Consider the following 20,166-nt stretch of genomic DNA (forward strand, 5'->3'; position numbering starts at 1 on the left):
ATCTGCTGATAGGCAAACAATGCCATGCCTTTCTCAGGGGATAACACCTGATCCGTCTCTCTTAATACACTTAGGAGCTCCTGGTTGTCAGAATTCAGACATCATTAATGATTATTCTAATATTGTTTCCCCAAAATAGCAGCAGTAATTTGATCCCCTCCTATCTTGCTGTGAATACAGTCTGCCTCTGCATAGTCCTTAGTCATCCTGTGTTCATCTCCAAAACTTTCTCTCCTGGTTGTAGATTTACATTGTGAAGCTGCAGATGGGGAAAAAATTCTTCCTCTCAACCCTCTCTCGTTATCTCTTATGATGTTATTGGAGATTTTGAGTTGAGAATCAATAAAGAGAGGGGACGGGAAAAAGAGAGAGAAAGAAAGAAACATCACTTTGTATTCATGCCTCTCTTCTTATATATTTATTTATTTCATAGTCATGGAGGAACTATTTCTTGAACAAAAGTAGTTATTCATTGTGATAAAAAGGACAACATCATGAACATCAATGATCTGTGCAGACAATATTGAAACAGATGAATATAAAAATAGAAGAAAGGAGATACTTTTTAAAAAACTGGTATTACCAAATTGAGGTAAGAAATTAAGAGTACCTGGAATTTGACTAATTAAATTATAAAGTTACTATGTTCTTCCTTTGCCCCAGTAGAATTTACTATAGTTGGCCAGATACAGTTACTTGACACTTATTAGGATTTCTCTAAATTTTTCAATTAAACAGATGCAGTGGAAGAGATCACATGAACAGTTATTCCTCATCTATCTGAGATCCACATCAATGAAGAGTAACCACAGTACAACTGTCATTTAAAATTTTCTCTTTAAGATTCTCCAGCAACTTAAATTTTATCAATAAGCTATTAAAATTTATAACTTTACCAACACATTTCTGAGATAGTAACTGAAACTTCTAACTTGATTTTTACAATTTTTTTTTTTTTAATGCAAAGACTTGAGGAAGTGATAAAAGATGAATGTGGAATCCTATAGTCTTAAAATTGAAAAAGAGTTGAGGATTCACTTTGCATTTTATAGTAAACTAAGCTGAGTTCTAGAAAATCAAAGAATGCTGTGAGATTGTTTCAAGTCCAGGACCAAACTCAGGTTTCTTGATGTCTTAGAGAATGTCTTCTTCACTACACTATACTACATTTAGAGAAGATTCTAAGTCTTGAAAAAAATTCCCAGAGAGAAAATAGGAAAAATAATACCTGATTAATTTATTATTACTTTAAGTGCAATGGTGGTTTTTTTTTTCTTTATACACACATAAGTGAGCTACTAATAACACAATAAGAGGAAAAATATAAAAAGTTAAATTTCTTACATTAAGGAAAATGTTTGGAAAACAAGTCCAAAATTTATAAAAATATTGGTACAGAATTTCTGGTTTTAGTTTTATTTTAAATTAGTTTATCACAAAGTCCAATGTCTTAGTTCATTAAATAGCTAAGATAATATAGAAAGGAAACTGAAAATCTACTTACATACATATACTTTTTAATTTTAGGGAAACAGGCTTTCTAACAATCAACAATTGATACCGTGACAGTCAAATAGCAGTTAACATCTTGTTCTGGATTTTTTAAAAATTTTCTCCTTGAAATCAAATCCACATAAGCATCTGAGCAGTTGGTTGGTAGAAAGCAGAACTTCAGGTGTGTCCTAGCTTCATGTTTCATACATAATCTACTTAATTTATATTCAAATTTAGTGTAGTGATGTTGTGTTCCAGTTTTAAATGTCTTTTTTCTATTAGCCCATGAAATAATGGCCATTTTTGATATTGTTATGTACAAGACTTTGCTTAGTACATTATAAGAAATTGCAAGATAGAAATACGGAACTATGTGGATTTTGTTTAAAAAAATGGAAACAAATAGTATAAATATACTGCTTAATGACTTGAAAAAAATCATACACAAAATTTAATACTATAGTCGATACTGATTTTCCTTAGTATGAAAGGTGATTTTTTTTAAAACAGAGTCTGCCATGTACTTTCTTAGAGACTTTTACTACAGATTTCTTAACAAGTTAAAGGCAAAATAGGGTGTAATGAATAAAAAATAGAGTGTCAAGTAGCCCAATTTCTGTTTCCAACCTTAGTATATTAGAAAGCAACCATTCTAAAGTCATACTTTGGAAGAGTATCTCCCTTGTCTACCTCTATTCAGGCATGTCAGATGATTTTTATACCTTCTTTGCAAAGCTAATTGCTCCTAATTCACCGATAGTAAACATTTTCTTAAAATTCTAAAAAGTAATGTTGAAAGAGTGTTCCCTGTATGCAATATGACAGATAAAGAAGCTCTAAGTGATGTTTACAAGTCATTTTTACCTAGTGTGCCTTCTTTATTTCACCATACTCTTGTAAAAACGTAGATGAGGAAGATATTATTCTCTTTATAGAATTGTTGAAACTGAAGCAGGTAACATTTAAATGATGGGTTTGTCCTTATACACTGTTAGTGGGAATGTAAATCGGTGCAGCCACTATGGAAAACAGTATGGAGGTTCCTCAAAAAATTAAAAATAGAAGTGCCATTTGATGCCTCCAGCAATCCCACTTCTGTGTATATACACAAGCAAAGCCAAATCATGATCTTGAAGAGATATATGCAACCCTATGTTCATTGCAGCATTATTCACAATAGCCAAGATATGGAAATAACCCGTGTCTGTCTACAGATGAATGGATAAACAAAATGTGGTATATATAAGCAATGAAATGTTATTCAGCCATGAAAAAGAAGGAAATCCTGACATTGGTAACAACATGGGTGGACCTTGAGGGCATTGTGCTAAGTGAAATTTTAAGCCAGACAGAGAAGGACAAATACAGTATGAGCTCATTTACATGTGGAATCTAAAAAAGAAGAACTCATAGAAACAGAGAGAGTAGACTGGTCATTGCCAAGGGCTGGGAGTGGGGGAAATGGGTAAATATTGGTCAAAGGGTACAAACTTCCAGTTATAAGATGAATAGATTCTAAGGATTTAATGTACAGTGGAGTGACTACAGTTAACAGCGCTGTATGATATACTTGAAAAGTTGCTAATAGAGATCTTAATGTTCTTACCACACACACACACACACACACACACACACACACACACACAGGAAGGTGAGGTGATTGACATGTTAATTAGCGTTACTGTGGTAGTCATTACCCCATCTATGCATAAATACATGTATCAAATCATCACGTTGTATACCTTAAACTTACACAGTGTTATATGTTAATTATATCTAAATAAAGCTGAGGAAAAATAAACATCAACCACAAAATATGATGGGTTTGCATCATCAGGTTCTGGAAAGCAGACTTCAGACTAGATCTCAGAAGCTCTGCTGGTCAGATCAAATAACCTGACTGTTTTTGTGAGAATATTGTATCAAGATACAGAAATTTAAGATGCTTGTATATTTATATTGAATTTTGGTAGCAATTTACTTTCATTGTCTAATAGTAAAAAAGTCTCCTGGTACAAATTATAACTCTTACAATAGAAAAATTATTTACTTGACACGACTTTTGAATTATAGTCATCTTATAGCAGTGCACTGCGGTTACTAAGAGCTGTGACTCCAAGACTCCCTGAGTTGGCATCTAGGCTCTGCCATTTATTAGTTGTGTGACATGGACCACGTTATTTTATCCCTCTATGTCTTAACTGCCTCTTCTGTAAAATGGGAATGATAAGTGGGACCTTCAACCTGGAGATATTGGAATAACAAATGAATTAATACGTGCATAAGCACTCTGCACAGCACTTGGCATATTGTGTTATGTGACTTAGTCATTCATTTCTGGTAACGTTCATCATATTTTATATTACATTTATTGCTATTTTGCATTTTTGTAGGCTGTAGAATCTCCCTGTTGTAGGAAGCTGCACCCAGATACAAGGAAGTTCATTTAATAAACATGAGGACTAGAAATACTGGTATATAATATGTAGTCACTGCTTTCAAGGAGCTTACAGACTAGTGGGAAAGAGAAAAAACAAGCTGATAACTGCAGTTGGTGAAAATGTTATGGGAAAGGTCTGCGAAAGGTCCTATGGAAGCAGAGTGTGGGAAGTGTAACAGATGAAGGAAGAATTCCTTACCACTGGAGCCAGGCAGGGCGTTTGGGCCATGTTTCATTCATTTGCTCACCCTGCCCTTCATTCATCCATTCCCCCATCTGTTCAATATTTAATGAGTTCCCACTGTGATTTAGGTCAGAGTATTAAATTGTGATTTAAAAAATAAATAAACTTCTCTCCTTTTTTGGAGTCTAGAATTTAGTTAGGGGGACTGATATTAAAAAACACAGTCTTTAAAAAAAGATTCCATTTTGACTGAAATTAATAATCATGTGTGTATATTTAATCTTACCCTTATATGACATTTTCTTTTAAATAGTTTTTTATGAAAGTACATATGGTTGATTTTTATTTTCAGTCTTCAAATCTTTGTCTTTTAATAAGGGCATTAATTCATTTACTGTTGCTAATAACAGCTAGTGCTGTTAGACTAAAATTTACTGTTTTCTGATTTGTTTGTTTGTTTGTTTATGATTTGCCTCCTTCTTTTGATGTGTGAAATTTATTTTCATTCCTGTTATTTTTTTTTCTCTAACGATTTGGAGAGAAGATTTACCTTCTGTTACAGATTCACCTATTAGTTCCATTTTACTTTAAAAACTTTTACTTTACTTAAACCTAAGTTAATGTCAATGGGGAAATTATATCAACTATTAGAGGGCAGAATGAAGGAATTAGCACTCTTTACTGCTCCTATGCTCCCACTCACCTATTTCACAGGTTTTGTTGATATAATATTAGATAAAGTTAACTGTCATGTTTTTATCTTTAAGACACAGATATTCACAATTATATTTTGTAGTGTAAGACAAACATTGAGAGAAACCTTTAATACTCTGTTGACACTGTTAGTAAACCATGTCTTGCCTATTCTTCTTATCTATTTTATTTCTAGACAACTGGTGCTTATTTGGGGATATAAGTTTTAAGAGTGCCATGAATATCAGAAGACAAGTTCTTTTGCCTCAGACATGAATTCCAATATTAATTAGTTTAAAAATTCTCTGTAGACTACAGGTTAAAGTAAACTCACAAATGTATACAGGGTCTAAGCTGGAAGTTAAATCATGAAGTGTATCAGATATAAGATATTTAGATAAAGTCTATGGCAAAAGGGAGAGGTGCAGACCTATTTTGAAGGCATTCATATTCAATTTGTTTTTAAGCAGGGAAGGAAAAAATGACTATAAGCCACATCTGGCTCATGGATAGCTACTGTTTCTGTAGACACTGAGTGATTTTTACAATTTAGTGGTGAAGAGGAGAAGTTGAGGCAAACATGACTCCTGATGTACATGACCTGTTTTTTGTTTTGTTTTAATCTGGACTTTTCTCCCTTATCCCTAGAAATAAAGAGAAAAAAAATATTTGCAATAATAAAGCAATTTTTAAAAATTAAGTTGAAATATAATTAGTAATCCCTTTCAGTTTTCAAACAGGTTTCAAATTAAAGTATTTTATTTTTGAATGTTATTTCTTTGCCATGTGTTCTGGTCTTTTCTTTAAAAATATCTGTGTCTCATTTTTTACTTCCTTCCATATGTCTTTATTTCCCTTACAGTGTTGGAAAGTCCTCTCAAGTTTGTCACTTATATTATAGATTTAGCTTTCTGCATAAGCCCCTGTTGTTCTGCTTCAAATTCTGATTTCAATTTTGCCATTTTACCTACACTTAATAAAACTTCTTTCCTAATCGTCTGTGCCTCTTATTTGATGTATACTTACCTCACCACCAGTATCACTGTCCTTAAAAACATGTGTGCATATCCCCATGTTACTTTATTTACCATTGAATGAAAAGAGGTGTTACCTTGCCTGGCATTTGCAAAGTAATTGACTGGGTGAGGTAGATTCTGAGTGTCCTGTCATTGAGACCCCTTGGGTGCTGTTACGGTGCCCTTGCATCTTAAATTAGAAAAGTTGTTCATGTATAAATGTCCTAGCCATATTTTTGCGTGTTTTTTATGGGTTTTTTGAATTAGGTAATCTCTCACCCATTTTCTGGCTAGGGTAAAATAGAACTTATTCTTAGTTCATTTAAAGCAATATTTCTTCCTCTGACATCACTGATACAGAAAAGCAGTTCTCTCACAGTTTTTCATGGTTCTGTCCCTTCCTACTGCCATCTCCCTATTCCAAGATGCAACACACCATTGCCCAGTCCACGTTGAGTTTTGGGGAATTAATATCCCTAAATGGATGAAAATATTATTGTTAATTCCTTTGTAAGAAAGTGACCAAAGTATCCCTATTGGCACAGGACTTTACTGGTTTTAGCACTGCAAGTCACATGTCCCGAGGACTTTCATGGTTCTGGGTAAACTGTAATGGTTGGTAGCTTTATCTGCAACTGATGCCATCTTTTAATAAACATAAAATTCCAAACTTTCCAGAGGTTCTGCTACTTCCATTGGACCATGTTCCTTTTACCCCCATTGAAAATTATTTATCGTTTTAGTATCAACAGTAGTCAAGGTGATTTTATCTTCTGTTGTTTATATTTTGAAAGCAATACATTATTTCTTGTTTTAAAGATATAAGATTAATTCATAATATTGAATATACTTCTTCAAATTATGTGTATCTTTACAACTCAGGTAATTCTGAGGCTTGCCTAGCCTGACCTCAAATGATTCAGACAGCATAGTGCAAATGGAAGGAATGGAAAGGTGAAATTTGGTCCCTCGGATGGTTAATTTTTTGTCAGCTTGACTGGACTAAGAGATGCCCAGATACCTGGTAAACATTGTTTCTGGGTGTGTCTGTGAGAGTGTTTCCAGATTAGCATTTGAACTGGTAAAGCAGACAGCTCTCCCCAGTGTGGGTGGGCGTCCTTTAACCTGTTGAGGGCACAAATAGAACAAAAAGGCAGAGGAAGGGCCAGTTCACTCTCAGTTTGAGCCAGACATGCATCTCCTTCTGCCCTGGGATATCAGTGCTTCCTAGTTCTTAGATCTTCAAACTCAAAATGGGACTTATACCATCAACTCCACTGGTTCTCAGGCCTTTGGATTCAGACTGAATTATACCACTAGGTTTCTTGGGTCTCCAGCTTACAGGTGGCAGATTGTGGGATTTCTCGGCCTCCATAATTATGTGAAACAATTCCTCTAGTAACATTATATATATTGCTTTGGCGAACCCTGACTAACACAGTCACCATAACTGGCTGATCTAGAAAAGTCTGTAGGGTCTTCAGGCCCTGTGATCAGGGAAGTCAATTGCCTTGGTGGGAGGGATGGGTAATTTCTCCTTTAACTGTGTCTAGCCTAAGTATTCTTCCTGAGGATTCCAATTGCCTTTGGCTTTTGAAAACATATTCTGAGTTCCAGAATATCAGTACTATGGGAATTCTAAAGTGCGTATATGTTAAATGAAATGAAAAAGTAAAGGTATGTCAGTTTTGTATCACAAAATGATGCATGCTTACACTGAAAATCATAATTATTTTAAAAACTTAATTCAAAAAGTACTGAATGAATAGCTTTTATGTGTAAGGTAATATAGCAGAATGTATAGGACATACAGCTTTAGATGCAGACTCTGCCTTCCAGAATTTCCCTTATAGTACTAAAGAGTTGCCAAACCTAGATTACTAGACTTCAAAGCCTGAGACGTCATGTAAAAGAGATGTAAAAGTGCTGGAAAAGGACTATTTCTGGTTGGTTGAGATCATGGAAGGATTATTTGAGATAAGGTTAAAAGTATGTTAAACTTAGACAGTATTGGAAGAAGCATATGAAAAACTATGTTTTAGAAAAAAATATGTGGAGTATGTAAGTTCAGGGTGTATTTGAAAATTCAAAAGAAGCTGGGTATAACTGATGCTCCAGGTCACTGATGGAGGTTAGTACCAGTTATTCTGGAGAGTTCTGTTAGGACTGTTGTGTGGAAGGTTTTGAGGTCCAGACTTAAGAGTTTAACTTTTTTATAGAGAAAATTTTCCTTATTTGTGTTTCTATCCATAAAATGTTGCCTAACAGTAGACACTCAATAAAATATTTGTGTAAAATGAAGTCATAAAAATTGTAACAGCACATCCAAAATGACTCTGTATGTGCTTAAATTCACTCATGTAGAGTTTTTTTTTTTTTTTTCTTTCCGGAAGTTTGTTTAAATTTTTCAAAACCAATTTTATGGAAATAGATGAATGAATGAGATTTGCATATAATATCACTGTAGACTAAATTAAAAGATTTTTTTCCCCATTAGTAAACAGGAACATAAGTAAGGATACCACTTAACAAAATTATTATCATTATGAGTAAGGTTTCAATTAAAAATACGTTGAAAGACATGGATTGAATATCATGAAATACCCAGTGTCATGGCAAAAGAAGCAATTTGCCACAATTAACAGGTCCACCAAAGCCCAGAGCTGCAAAGGGTATGTCTGAATACTGGTGAAGGGTGTAATTATCTCTGAGGTGGAGAAGGTTTCTATGCATTGGCTTGTTTGCCGACATCTGTCAGCTGTTGCAGGGTGCCACATCTCTGTTCTAGTTTAGAGCCTTAATACGATATCCTCAAATGTGTAAGCTGAGTGGAGTTACATACAAAAGTATATGCTGGTTTTTTTTCTCTGAACATATGTTCTTCCACAAAGAAGAACATTTCCCATTTCTGAAAAGCATTTTTTATTTGCCAGCAGAAACTTGTATTTTTACACATCAGTTTTCACTAAGTCAGGGTGTTTTCTTAAATCAAACAGCAGGCAAAAGGTTTCCTGTGGAATAAGTGGGAGTGACTTACATTAAAAGATATTCTCTGACATAAAACAACTTCTAAAGGCTGTGCTTGCTGTTCTGAGAACCTTTAGAGTAATCTTGGCCCTAATTGATGTCCCCATCTTGTCTACATCTTAAAAAAAAAATGGAATCTTCATGCAGCCGTGGTAGAGAAAGTGAACTGGAATCCGGTAACAGAAAGTTATCAGAATCAAGGAAGTGCTACTTCTTGACTATATAACTTTCAACAAGTGATTTAACCTCTTTTTGTGTGTCCCAGTTTACTTTTCTTATTCTAAGGGCTTTACATGAATGTCTTAATTCTCAGACAACTCTAGGGAGTAGATACCATAACAGGAAATTCAACTACAAGTAATTTATCGAAGCAGATAACATGTAAGCCTAGGAAATGAACCAGGCTTCTGTCCCCTGAGTCATAACCTTACCCATTTTCTTCTGTACCTATCAAATACTATCTACTTTATAAGAATCTTATGAGTTGTAAATGTCTGAACACAGCAGGTGTTTATTAAATGGTTTTTAATTCTGAATATAAACTTTTGAGAAGTAGAGATTTTAAAAAGTTTAATTAAATTAATTAATTAATTTTGGGTGTGCCGGGTCTTAGTTGCAGCAGGCAGGATCTTTAGTTGCGGCCTGGGGACTCTTAGTTGTGGCATGCATGCGGGAGCTATTTCCCCGACCAGGGATCAAATCCCGGCCCCCAGCATTAGGAGCATGGAATCTTACCCACTGGACCACCGGAGAAGTCCCCTAAAAAGTTTAATTTTTTTTTTTTTAAAGGAAAGAAATGCAGTCTTCCTTTTCTATCTTTCACTACAGGGTTTCTTTCTTTTTTGTTTTTTTAAATATATTTTTCTTAACCATAGTTGCTTATTTATTTATTTATTTTTATTTTATGGCTGTGTTGGGTCTTCATATCTGTGCGAGGGCTTTCTCTAGTTGTGGCAAGTGGGGGCCACTCTTCATCGCGGTGCTCGGGCCTCTCACTATCGTGGCCTCTCTTGTTGCGGAGCACAGGCTCCAGACGCGCAGGCTCAGTAGTTGTGGCTCACAGGCCTAGTTGCTCCACGGCATGTGGGATCTGCCCAGACCAGGGCTCGAACCCGTGTCCCCTGCATTGGCAGGCAGATTCTCAACCACTGCGCCACCAGGGAAGCCCCAAAAGTTTAATTTTTTGACAAAAATTTTTATTCTTGTTAAAATAAAGAAACTTGCTTTGAAAAATATTTGTGAACAATGTGGTCAGTAAAGGTAATTGGAACACATTCAGGTGGTTGGTAGAGCCCCACTTTCAGCCTGAATTACTTTATGGAGCATTAGGTCACAGATTATTGAATCTTCGAATTATAGTGGAAAATTTATGCAGGATTTCATTGTTTTTGCCTGCTTAAATTCCAATTACCAAAGGCTATGCCTGGAGTTGAAGGGTCATACTTAGAACAGTGACACTTGGAAGAAATGAAGACCCACTTAATTATTTAATGGGACTGCAAAATGCCAAGTACAGCCATAAAATGCTAAAATTCATAGCAGACAAATCTTTTGGTATTATAAATTTGCATCAGCATCATCATGGTGATACTAACATATGCCTTCTAATACCAGGTCAGAAATTATATCATGCTTGGATTGTGGTCAGTTGTTGGCTGACTGGGAGTGACTCCAGGGCAGTAGGCAATAGAGTCACATCATACCAAAAGCATGTTTTCTCTGATTCTATAAGCCTTCCTAACTGGATAAGTACATTTTCTGAAATTGCATTGACTTGATTTTCTCGGTAAATATTTTAAGTGGGATGAAATGTTGGTTAATCATATGGGTTTGTGAGTATTTTAAACTAATTTATATTTTAAGGACCAAGCTCTTTCGTGAAAAAAAAAATTAATGAGTCATGGTTTCCGATGAGACCATTAGGATAAAGCTGTCTTTAAGCAAGTTGGATAGTAACAGGGGAAAAGCAGGTTTAGAGGACACATGGGAATAACTAGACATTTTGGAACACTGAGTTTAGAATCCTTGTGGGGTATCTGTGTGAAAATTCTGGAAGATAACTAGATATACAGTACTGGAACTTAGAGGAGAAATAGTGACTTTAAACATCAATTTGAGAATCATTAGCTTATTTGGTGCTGGAAGAATGGGAGCTGAGGTAGCCACACACACAGAGTGTGGTTTATCAGATTTTCAGTAAAGTGGAGGATTGTGGCAGTGGGATTTGCTTATTACTCTCTTCTGCTATTTATTTTTTTAATCAGTTATTTAGATTAGCACATAGAAAGTGGGTGGGCTTTTCAGGATTTCAGATATGAACTGAATGGCATGAGCGCCTGCTGCACTGAGTCAGATTCAGCTATTTTCATTTAACTGGAATCAGTGTCTGAAAACAAAATGATAATTTAGAGGAATAAATATGAAATGTTACATTTAGGTTGAAATATTAAATACTACAGACAGGATAGCAAAGCCAGGCTTTAAAAGGCTTAGTTTGAAGATGGACTAGATATTTTTTGTACACAAGTGATAGTTTCTTTGTACCTCTCCTCCCCTCCCTTCCTTTTTTTTTTTTAAATTTTAATTTATTTATTTAATTTATTTTTGGCTGCGTTGGGTCTTTGTTGCTGTGCGCCGGCTTTCTCTAGTTGCAGAGAGCGGCTAGCGGGGGCTACTCTTCGTTGTGGTGTGTGGGCTTCTCATTGTGGTGGCTTCTCTTTGTTGTGGAGCATGGGCTCTAGGCACCTGGGCTTCAGTAGTTGTGGCACGTGGGCTCAGTAGTTGTGGCGCACGGGCTTAGTTGCTCTGCGGCATGTGGGATCTTCCCAGACCAGGCCTCGAACCCGTGTCCCCTGCATTGGCAGGCGGATTCTTAACCACTGTGCCACCAGAGAAGTCCCTCCCCTCCCTTCCTTTTCCTACCCAAACTAACTAATTGCTGTCTTGGATGGTATCAATAAAAGACATTCTGTATTTCAAAAATTTGTGTCTAGAACTTGGTATATTGTTTCTTTTCCTTCTCTTCCTTATTCTTCTTCAGATCTGTAACACATTCAGAAGATGATGCCAGTTTGACTGGGTGAGGAGTAGATCTGTAAATTATGTACCAAGAAGTTAATGTAAATACTGTTTAAGAAATTTTTAGCCAGGTGATATTGGGAGCATATTAACTACCTGCAAATGACTGAATGGTTGTTACTATTTATGCTTTTTCACAAATTCATTTTTTTATATTTCCCCACTAACTATTCTCGTAATTACCTTTCAAGACTCAATTCTAGAGACACCTTCTCTATGATAACCTGCCTGATGGCCCCAGGTGGATGGATCATTCCCTCTTTTGTGTTCCCTGTGTCCCTGCCCCATACTTTTTGTTTCAGCACTTACCACATTGAAGCACATTAATTTATTGACACATGTGCCTCTCTCCACAAGCCTGCAATGGACGTGACAGCACAGACCTCATCTTAGTATTGTGTGTTATTCATATCTGTAGCCCAAGTCCTAGTTCAATTTTTGATAGTATGCTTTTGTACTGAATTGAACCGGGGGTAGAAAAGAAATGTTCTTCTTTGCTCTGGAGGAAAGAAATAGGGTCAAAGGGCAGAAGTGACAAGGATGCAGATTAGTTAAATCCATTACTAACAATTAAAGCTGTCTGAAAATGAAATGACCTGCCTTTACAATGTAGGTTAAGCACAAGGTGAATGATAATGCGTAAGAGATGTTGCTTAGCCTGACTTCTAAATTCCCTTCCAACTCCTATATCCCATGCCTTACATTTTTCTCATGTGTCAGTAACTACCTTCTTGGGTAGCCTTCAAAAGTACTTTCATATATATTATCTCATTTATTTGAACAAATTTCCTGTGATGTATGTAAGGATAGGGATTATCATTCTAATTGTTCAGTAAAATGAGGCATAAAGAAATTAAGCGACTTGAACAGGAATACTCCATCAGCATGAAATTTGAGACCAGAATATCCTCTTCCTCGTGGTAGTTTAGCATTCTTTTATAGATAAAAATATCTGAAATGGTCTGATTTGGACATTTGGGGTACATGCTCATTTAGATATTCATTAAGAAATATGTTTTTTTCCTGTTTATGCTTTTATGCATGGTTAATGTTTTTTTTTTTTTTTTTTTTTTTTTTTTTTTTAACATCTTTATTGAAGTATAATTGCCTTACAATGGTGTGTTAGCTTCTGCTTTATAACAAAGTGAATCAGTTATACATATACAATATGTTCCCATTTCTCTTCCCTCTTGCATCTCTCTCCCTCCCACCCTCCCCATCCCATCCCTCTAGATGGTCACAAAGCACCGAGCTGATCTCCCTGTGCTATGCGGCTGCTTCCCACTAGTTATCTATTTTACATTTGGTAGTGTATATATGTCCATGACACTCTCTTACCCTGTCACATCTCACCCCACCCCCTCCCCATATCCTCAAGTCCATTCTCTAGTAGGTCTGTGTCTTTATTCCCGTCATGCCACTAGGTTCTTCATGGCCTTTTTTTTTTTTTTTTTTTTTTCCCCTTAGATTCCGTATATATGTGTTAGCATACTGTATTTGTTTTTCTCTTTCTGGCTTACTTCACTCTGTATGACAGACTCTAACTCCATCTACCTCATTACAAATACCTCCATTTCATTTCTTTTTATGGCTGAGTAATATTCCATTGTATATATGTGCCACATCTTCTTTATCCATTCATCTGTCGATGGACATTTAGATTGCTTCCATGTCCTGGCTATTGTAAATAGAGCTGCAATGAACATTTTGGTACATGACTCTTTTTGACCTATGGTTTTCTCAGGGTATATGCCCAGTAGTGGGATTGCTGGGTCGTATGGTAGTTCTATTTGTAGTTTTTTAAGGAACCTCCATACTGTTCTCCATAGTGGCTGTATCAATTTACATTCCCACCAACAGTGCAAGAGTGTTCCCTTTCCTCCACACCCTCTCCAGCATTTATTGTTTCTAGATTTTTTGATGATGGCCATTCTGACCGGTGTGAGATGATATCTCATTGTAGTTTTGATTTGCATTTCTCTAATGATTAATGATGTTGAGCATTCTTTCATGTGTCTGTAGGCCATCTGTATATCTTCTTTGGAGAAATGTCTATTTAGGTCTTCGGCCCATTTTTGGATTGGGTTGTTCGTTTTTTTGTTATTGAGCTGCATGAGCTGCTTGTAAATCTTGGAGATTAATCCTTTGTCAGTTGCTTCATTTGCAAATATTTTCTCCCATTCTGATGGTTGTCTTTTGGTCTTGTTTATGGTTTCCTTTGCTGTGCAAAAGCTTTTAAGTTTCATTAGGTCCCATTTGTTTATTTGTGTTCTTATTTCCATTTCTCTGGGAGCTGGGTCAAAAAGAATCTTGCTGTGATGTATGTCATAGAGTGTTCTGCCTATGTTTTCCTCTAAGAGTTTGATAGTGTCTGCCCTTACACTTAGGTCTTTAATCCATTTTGAGTTTATTTTTGTGCATGGTGTCAGGGAGTGTTCTATTTTCATACTTTTACATGTACCTGTCCAATTTTCCCAGCACCACTTATTGAAGAGGCTGTCTTTTCTCCACTGTATATGCTTGCCTCCTTTATCAAAAATAAGGTGCCCATATGTGTGTGGGTTTATCTCTGGGCTTTCTATCCTGTTCCATTGATCTATATTTCTGTTTTTGTGCCAGTACCAAACTGTCTTGATTACTGAAGCTTTGTAATATAGTCTGAAGTCAGGGAGCCTGATTCCCCCAGCTCCATTTTTCGTTCTCAAGATTGCTTTGGCTATTCGGGGTCTTTTGTGTTTCCATACAAATTGTGAAATTTTTTGTTCTAGTTCTGTGAAAAATGCCAGTGGTAGTTTGATAGGGATTGCATTGAATCTGTAGATTGCTTTGGGTAGTAGAGTCATTTTCACAATGTTGATTCTTCCAATCCAGGAACATGGTATATCTCTCCATCTATTTGTATCATCTTTAATTTCTTTCATCAGTGTCTTATAATTTTCTGCATACAGGTCTTTTGTCTCCTTAGGTAGGTTTATTCCTAGATATTTTATTCTTTTTGTTGCAATGGTAAATGGGAGTGTTTTCTTAATTTCACTTTCAGATTTTTCGTCATTAGTGTATAGAAATGCAAGAGATTTCTGTGCATTAATTTTGTATCCTGCTACTTTACCAAATTCATTGATTAGCTCTAGGAGTTTTCTGGTAGCATCTTTAGGATTCTCTATGTATAGTATCATGTCATCTGCAAATAGTGACAGCTTTACTTCTTCTTTTCCGATTTGGATTCCTTTTATTTCTTTGTCTTCTCTGATTGCTGTGGCTAACACTTCCAAAACTATGTTGAATAATAGTGGTGAGAGTGGGCAACCTTGTCTTGTTCCTGATCTTAGTGGAAATGGTTTCAGTTTTTCACCATTGAGGACAATGTTGGCTGTGGGTTTGTCATATATGGCCTTTATTATGTTGAGGAAAGTTCCCTCTATGCCTACTTTCTGCAGGGCTTTTATCATAAATGGGTGTTGAATTTTGTCGAAAGCTTTCTCTGCATCTATTGAGATGATCATATGGTTTTTCTCCTTCAGTTTGTTAATATGATGTATCACATTGATTGATTTGCGTATATTGAAGAATCCTTGCATTCCTGGGATAAACCCCACTTGATCATGGTGTATGATCCTTTTAATGTGCTGTTGGATTCTGTTTGCTAGTATTTTGTTGAGGATTTTTGCATCTATGTTCATCAGTGATATTGGCCTGTAGTTTTCTTTCTTTGTGACATCTTTGTCTGGTTTTGGTATCAGGGTGATGGTGGCCTCGTAGAATGAGTTTGGGAGTGTTCCTCCCTCTGCAATATTTTGGAAGAGTTTGAGAAGGATAGGTGTTAGCTCTTCTCTAAATGTTTGATAGAATTCACCTGTGAAGCCATCTGGTCCTGGGCTTTTGTTTGTTGGAAGGTTTTTAATCACAGTTTCAATTTCAGTGCTTGTGATTGGTCTGTTCATATTTTCTATTTCTTCCTGGTTCAGTCTCGGCAGTTTGTGCCTTTCTAAGAATCTGTCCATTTCTTCCAGGTTGTCCATTTTATTGGCATAGAGTTGCTTGTAGTAATCTCTCATGATCTTTTGTATTTCTGCAGTGTCAGTGGTTACTTCTCCTTTTTCATTTCTAATTCTATTGATCTGAGTCTTCTCCCTTTTTCTCTTGATGAGTCTGGCTAATGGTTTATCAATTTTGTTTATCTTCTCAAAGAACCAGCTTTTAGTTTCATTGATTTTTGCTATTGTTTCCTTCATTTCTTTTTCATTTATTTCTGACCTGATCTTTATAATTTCTTTCCTTCTGCTGGCTTTGGGGTTTTTTTGTTCTTCTTTCTCTAATTGCTTTAGGTGCAAGGTTAGGTTGTTTATTCGAGATGTTTCCTGTTTCTTGAGGTAGGCTTGTATTGCTATAAACTTCCCTCTTAGCACTGCTTTTGCTGCGTCCCATAGGTTTTGGGTCGTCGTATCTCCATTGTCATTTGTTTCTAGGTATTTTTTGATTTCCCCTTTGATTTCTTCAGTGATCACTTCGTTATTAAGTAATGTATTGTGTAGCCTCCATGTGTTTGTATTTTTTACAGGTCTTTTCCTGTAATTGATATCTAGTCTCATAGCGTTGTGGTCGGAAAAGATACTTGATACGATTTCAATTTTCTTAAATTTACCAAGGCTTGATTTGTGACCCAAGATATGATCTATCCTGGAGAATGTTCCATGAGCACTTGAGAAAAATGTGTATTCTGTTGTTTTTGGATGGAATGTCCTATAAATATCAATTAAGTCAATCTTGTTTAATGTATCATTTAAAGCTTGTGTTTCCTTATTTATTTTCATTTTGGATGATCTGTCCATTGGTGAGAGTGGGGTGTTAAAGTCCCCTACTATGATTGTGTTGCTGTCGATTTCCCCTTTTATGGCTGTTAGTATTTGCCTTATGTATTGAGGTGCTCCTATGTTGGGTGCATAAATATTTACAATTGTTATACCTTCCTCTTGGATCGATCCCTTGATCATTATATAGTGTCCTTCTTTGTCTCTTGTAATAGTCTTTATTTTAAAGTCTATTTTGTCTGATATGAGAATTGCTACTCCAGCTTTCTTTTGATTTCCATTTGCATGGAATATCTTTTTCCATCCCCTCACTTTCAGTCTATATGTGTCTCTAGGTCTGAAGTGGGTCTCTTGTAGACAGCATATATATGGGTCTTGTTTTTGTATCCATTCAGCCAGCCTGTGTCTTTTGGTGGGAGCATTTAATCCATTTACATTCAAGGTAATTATCGATATGTATGTTCCTATTCCCATTTTCTTAAATGTTTTGGGTTTGTTATTGTAGGTGTTTTCCTTCTCTTGTGTTTCTTGCCTAGAGAAGTTCCTTTAGCATTTGTTGTAAAGCTGGTTTGGTGGTGCTGAACTCTCTCAGCTTTTGCTTGTCTGTAAAGGTTTTAATTTCTCCATCGAATCTGAATGAGATCCTTGCTGGGTAGTGTAATCTTGGTTGCAGGTTTTTCTCCTTCATCACTTTAAGTATATCCTGCCACTCCCTTGTGGCTTGCAGAGTTTCTGCTGAAAGATCAGATGTTAACCTTATGGGGATTCCCTTGTGGGTTATTTGTTTTTTTTCCCTTGCTGCCTTTAATATGTTTTCCTTATATTTAATTTTTGACAGTTTGATTAATATGTGTCTTGGTGTGTTTCTCCTTGGGTTTATCCTGTATGGGACTCTCTGTGCTTCCAGGACTTGATTAACTATTTCCTTTCCCATATTAGGGAAGTTTTCAACTATAATCTCTTCAAATATCTTCTCAGTCCCTTTCTTTTTCTCTTCTTCTTCTGGGACCCCTATAATTCGAATGTTGGCACGTTTAATGTTGTCCCAGAGGTCTCTGAGACTGTCCTCAGTTCTTTTCATTCTTTTTTCTTTATCCTGCTCTGCAGTAGTTATTTCCACCATTTTATCTTCCAGGTCACTTATCCTTTCTTCTGCCTCAGTTATTCTGCTATTGATCCCATCTAGAGTATTTTTAATTTCATTTATTGTGGTTTTCATCATTGCTTGGTTCCTCTTTAGTTCTTCTACGTCCTTGTTAAATGTTTCTTGCATTTTGTCTATTCTGTTTCCAAGATTTTGGATCATCCTTACTATCATTATTCTGAATTCTTTTTCAGGTAGACTACCTATTTCCTCTTCATTTGTTAGGTCTGGTGTGTTTTGACCCTGCTCCTTCATCTGCTGTGTGTTTTTCTGTCGTCTCATTTTGCTTATCTTACTGTGTTTGGGGTCTCCTTTTCACAGGCTGCAGGTTCGTAGTTCCTGTTGTTTTTGGTATCTGTCCCCAGTGGCTAAGGTTGGTTCAGTGGGTTGTGTAGGCTTCCTGGTGGAGGGAACTAGTGCCTGAGCTCTGGTGGATGAGGTTGGCTTTTGTCTTTCTGGTGGGCACGTCCACGTCTGGTGGTGTATTTTGGGGTGTCTGTGGCCTTATTATGATTTTAGGCAGCCTCTCTGCTAATGGATGGGGCTGTGTTCCTGTCTTGCTAGTTGTTTGGCATATGGTGTCCAGCACTGTAGCTTGTTGGTCGTTGAGTGAAGCTGGGTCTTGATGTTGAGATAGAGATCTCTGAGAGATTTTTGCCGTTTGGTATTACGTGAAGCTGGGAGGTCTCTTGTGGACCAGTGTCCTGAAGTTGGCTCTCCCACCTCAGAGGCACGGCCCTGATGCCTGGCTGGAGCACCAAGAGCCTTTCGTCCACACGGCTCAGAGTAAAAGGGAGAAAAAATAGAAAGAAAGACAGAAAGAAAGAAAGAGGCTATAATATAGTGAAGTAAAATAAAGCTATTGTAAAGCAAAGCTATACAGACAAAATCGCACCCAGAAGCATATACATATACACTCACAAATAAAGGAAAAGGGGAAAAATTAATATATCCTGCTCCCAAAGTCCACCTCCTGAATTTGGGATGATTCGTTGTCTATTCAGGTATTCACCAGCTGCAGGCCCATCAAGTTGTTTGTGGAGTTTTAATCCGCTGCTTCTAAGGTTGCTGGGAGAGATTTCCCCTTATCTTCCCTGTTCGCACAGTTCCTGGGGTTCAGCTTTGGATTTGGACCCGCCTCTGCGTGTAGGTCGCCTGAGGGCGTCTATTCCCCGCACAGACAGGACGGGGTTAAAGGAGCAGCTGCTTCGGGGGCTCTGGCTCACTCAGGCCGCGGGGAGGGAGGTGTACAGAGGAGGCGGGGTGAGCCTGCGGCGGCCGAGGCCGGCGTGACGTTGCAGCAGCCTGAGGCGGGCAGTGCGTTCTCCCGGGGAACTTGTCCCCGGATCACGGGACCCCGGCAGTGGCGGGCTGCACAGGCTCCCGGGAGGGGCGATGTGGAGAGTGACTTGTGCTCACACACAGGCTTTTTGGAGGCGGCAGCAGCAGCCCCAGCGTCTCACGCCCGTCTCTGGGGTCCGTGCTGATCGCCGCGGCTCACGCCTTTCTCTGGAGTTCGTTTAGGCGGCACTCTGAATCCCCTCTCCTTGCGCGCCGCGAAACAAAGAGGCAAGAAAAAGTCTCTTGCCTCTTCGGCAGCTGCAGACTTTTTCCCGGACTCCCTACCAGCCAGCTGTGGTGCGCTAACCCCTTCAGGCTGTGTTCACGCCGCCAGCCCCAGTCCTCTCCCTGCGATCCAACCGAAACCGAAACCCGAGCCTCAGCTCCCAGCCCCGCCCGCCCCGGCGGGGGAGCAGACAAGCCTCTCGGGCTGGTGAGTGCTGCTCCGCGCCGAGCCTCTGTGCGGGAGTCTCTCCGTTTTTTTCCTCTGTGCCCCTGTTGCTGTGGGGTCTGCGGTGATCGCCGCGGCTCGCGCCCTTCTCTGGAGTTCGTTTAGGCGGCGCTCTGAATCCCCTCTCCTTGCGCGCCGCGAAACAAAGAGGCAAGAAAAAGTCTCTTGCCTCTTCGGCAGCTGCAGACTTTTTCCCGGTCTCCCTCCCAGCCCGCTGTTGTGCGCTAATCCCTTCAGGCTGTGTTCACGCTGCCAGCCTCAGTCCTCTCCCTGCGATCCGACCGAAGCCGAGCCTCAGCTCCCAGCCTCGCCCGCCCCGGCGGGGGAGCAGACAAGCCTCTCGGGCTGGAGAGTGCTGCTCGGCGCCGAGCCTCTGTGCGGGAATCTCTCCGTTTTTCCCTCTGCGCCCCTGTTGCTGTGGGATCCGCGCTGGTAGCTGCGGCTCGCGCCCGTCTCTGAAGTTCGTTTAGGCAGCGCTCTGAATCCCCTC

The 20,166-nt window shown here is 38.1% G+C and overlaps 1 protein-coding gene across 8 annotated transcripts in view; it reads left to right on the forward strand.

Moving 5' to 3' along the window:
- Nucleotides 1-20,166, forward strand: part of RALYL (RALY RNA binding protein like) — an 881,748-nt gene that overhangs the window by 85,621 nt on the left and 775,961 nt on the right. The gene's annotated exons all lie outside the window — the stretch shown is intronic.

This window comes from Balaenoptera physalus, assembly GCF_965194825.1.
Source record: "Balaenoptera physalus genome assembly, chromosome: 17".
NCBI classification, from domain to species: Eukaryota; Metazoa; Chordata; class Mammalia; order Artiodactyla; family Balaenopteridae; genus Balaenoptera; species Balaenoptera physalus.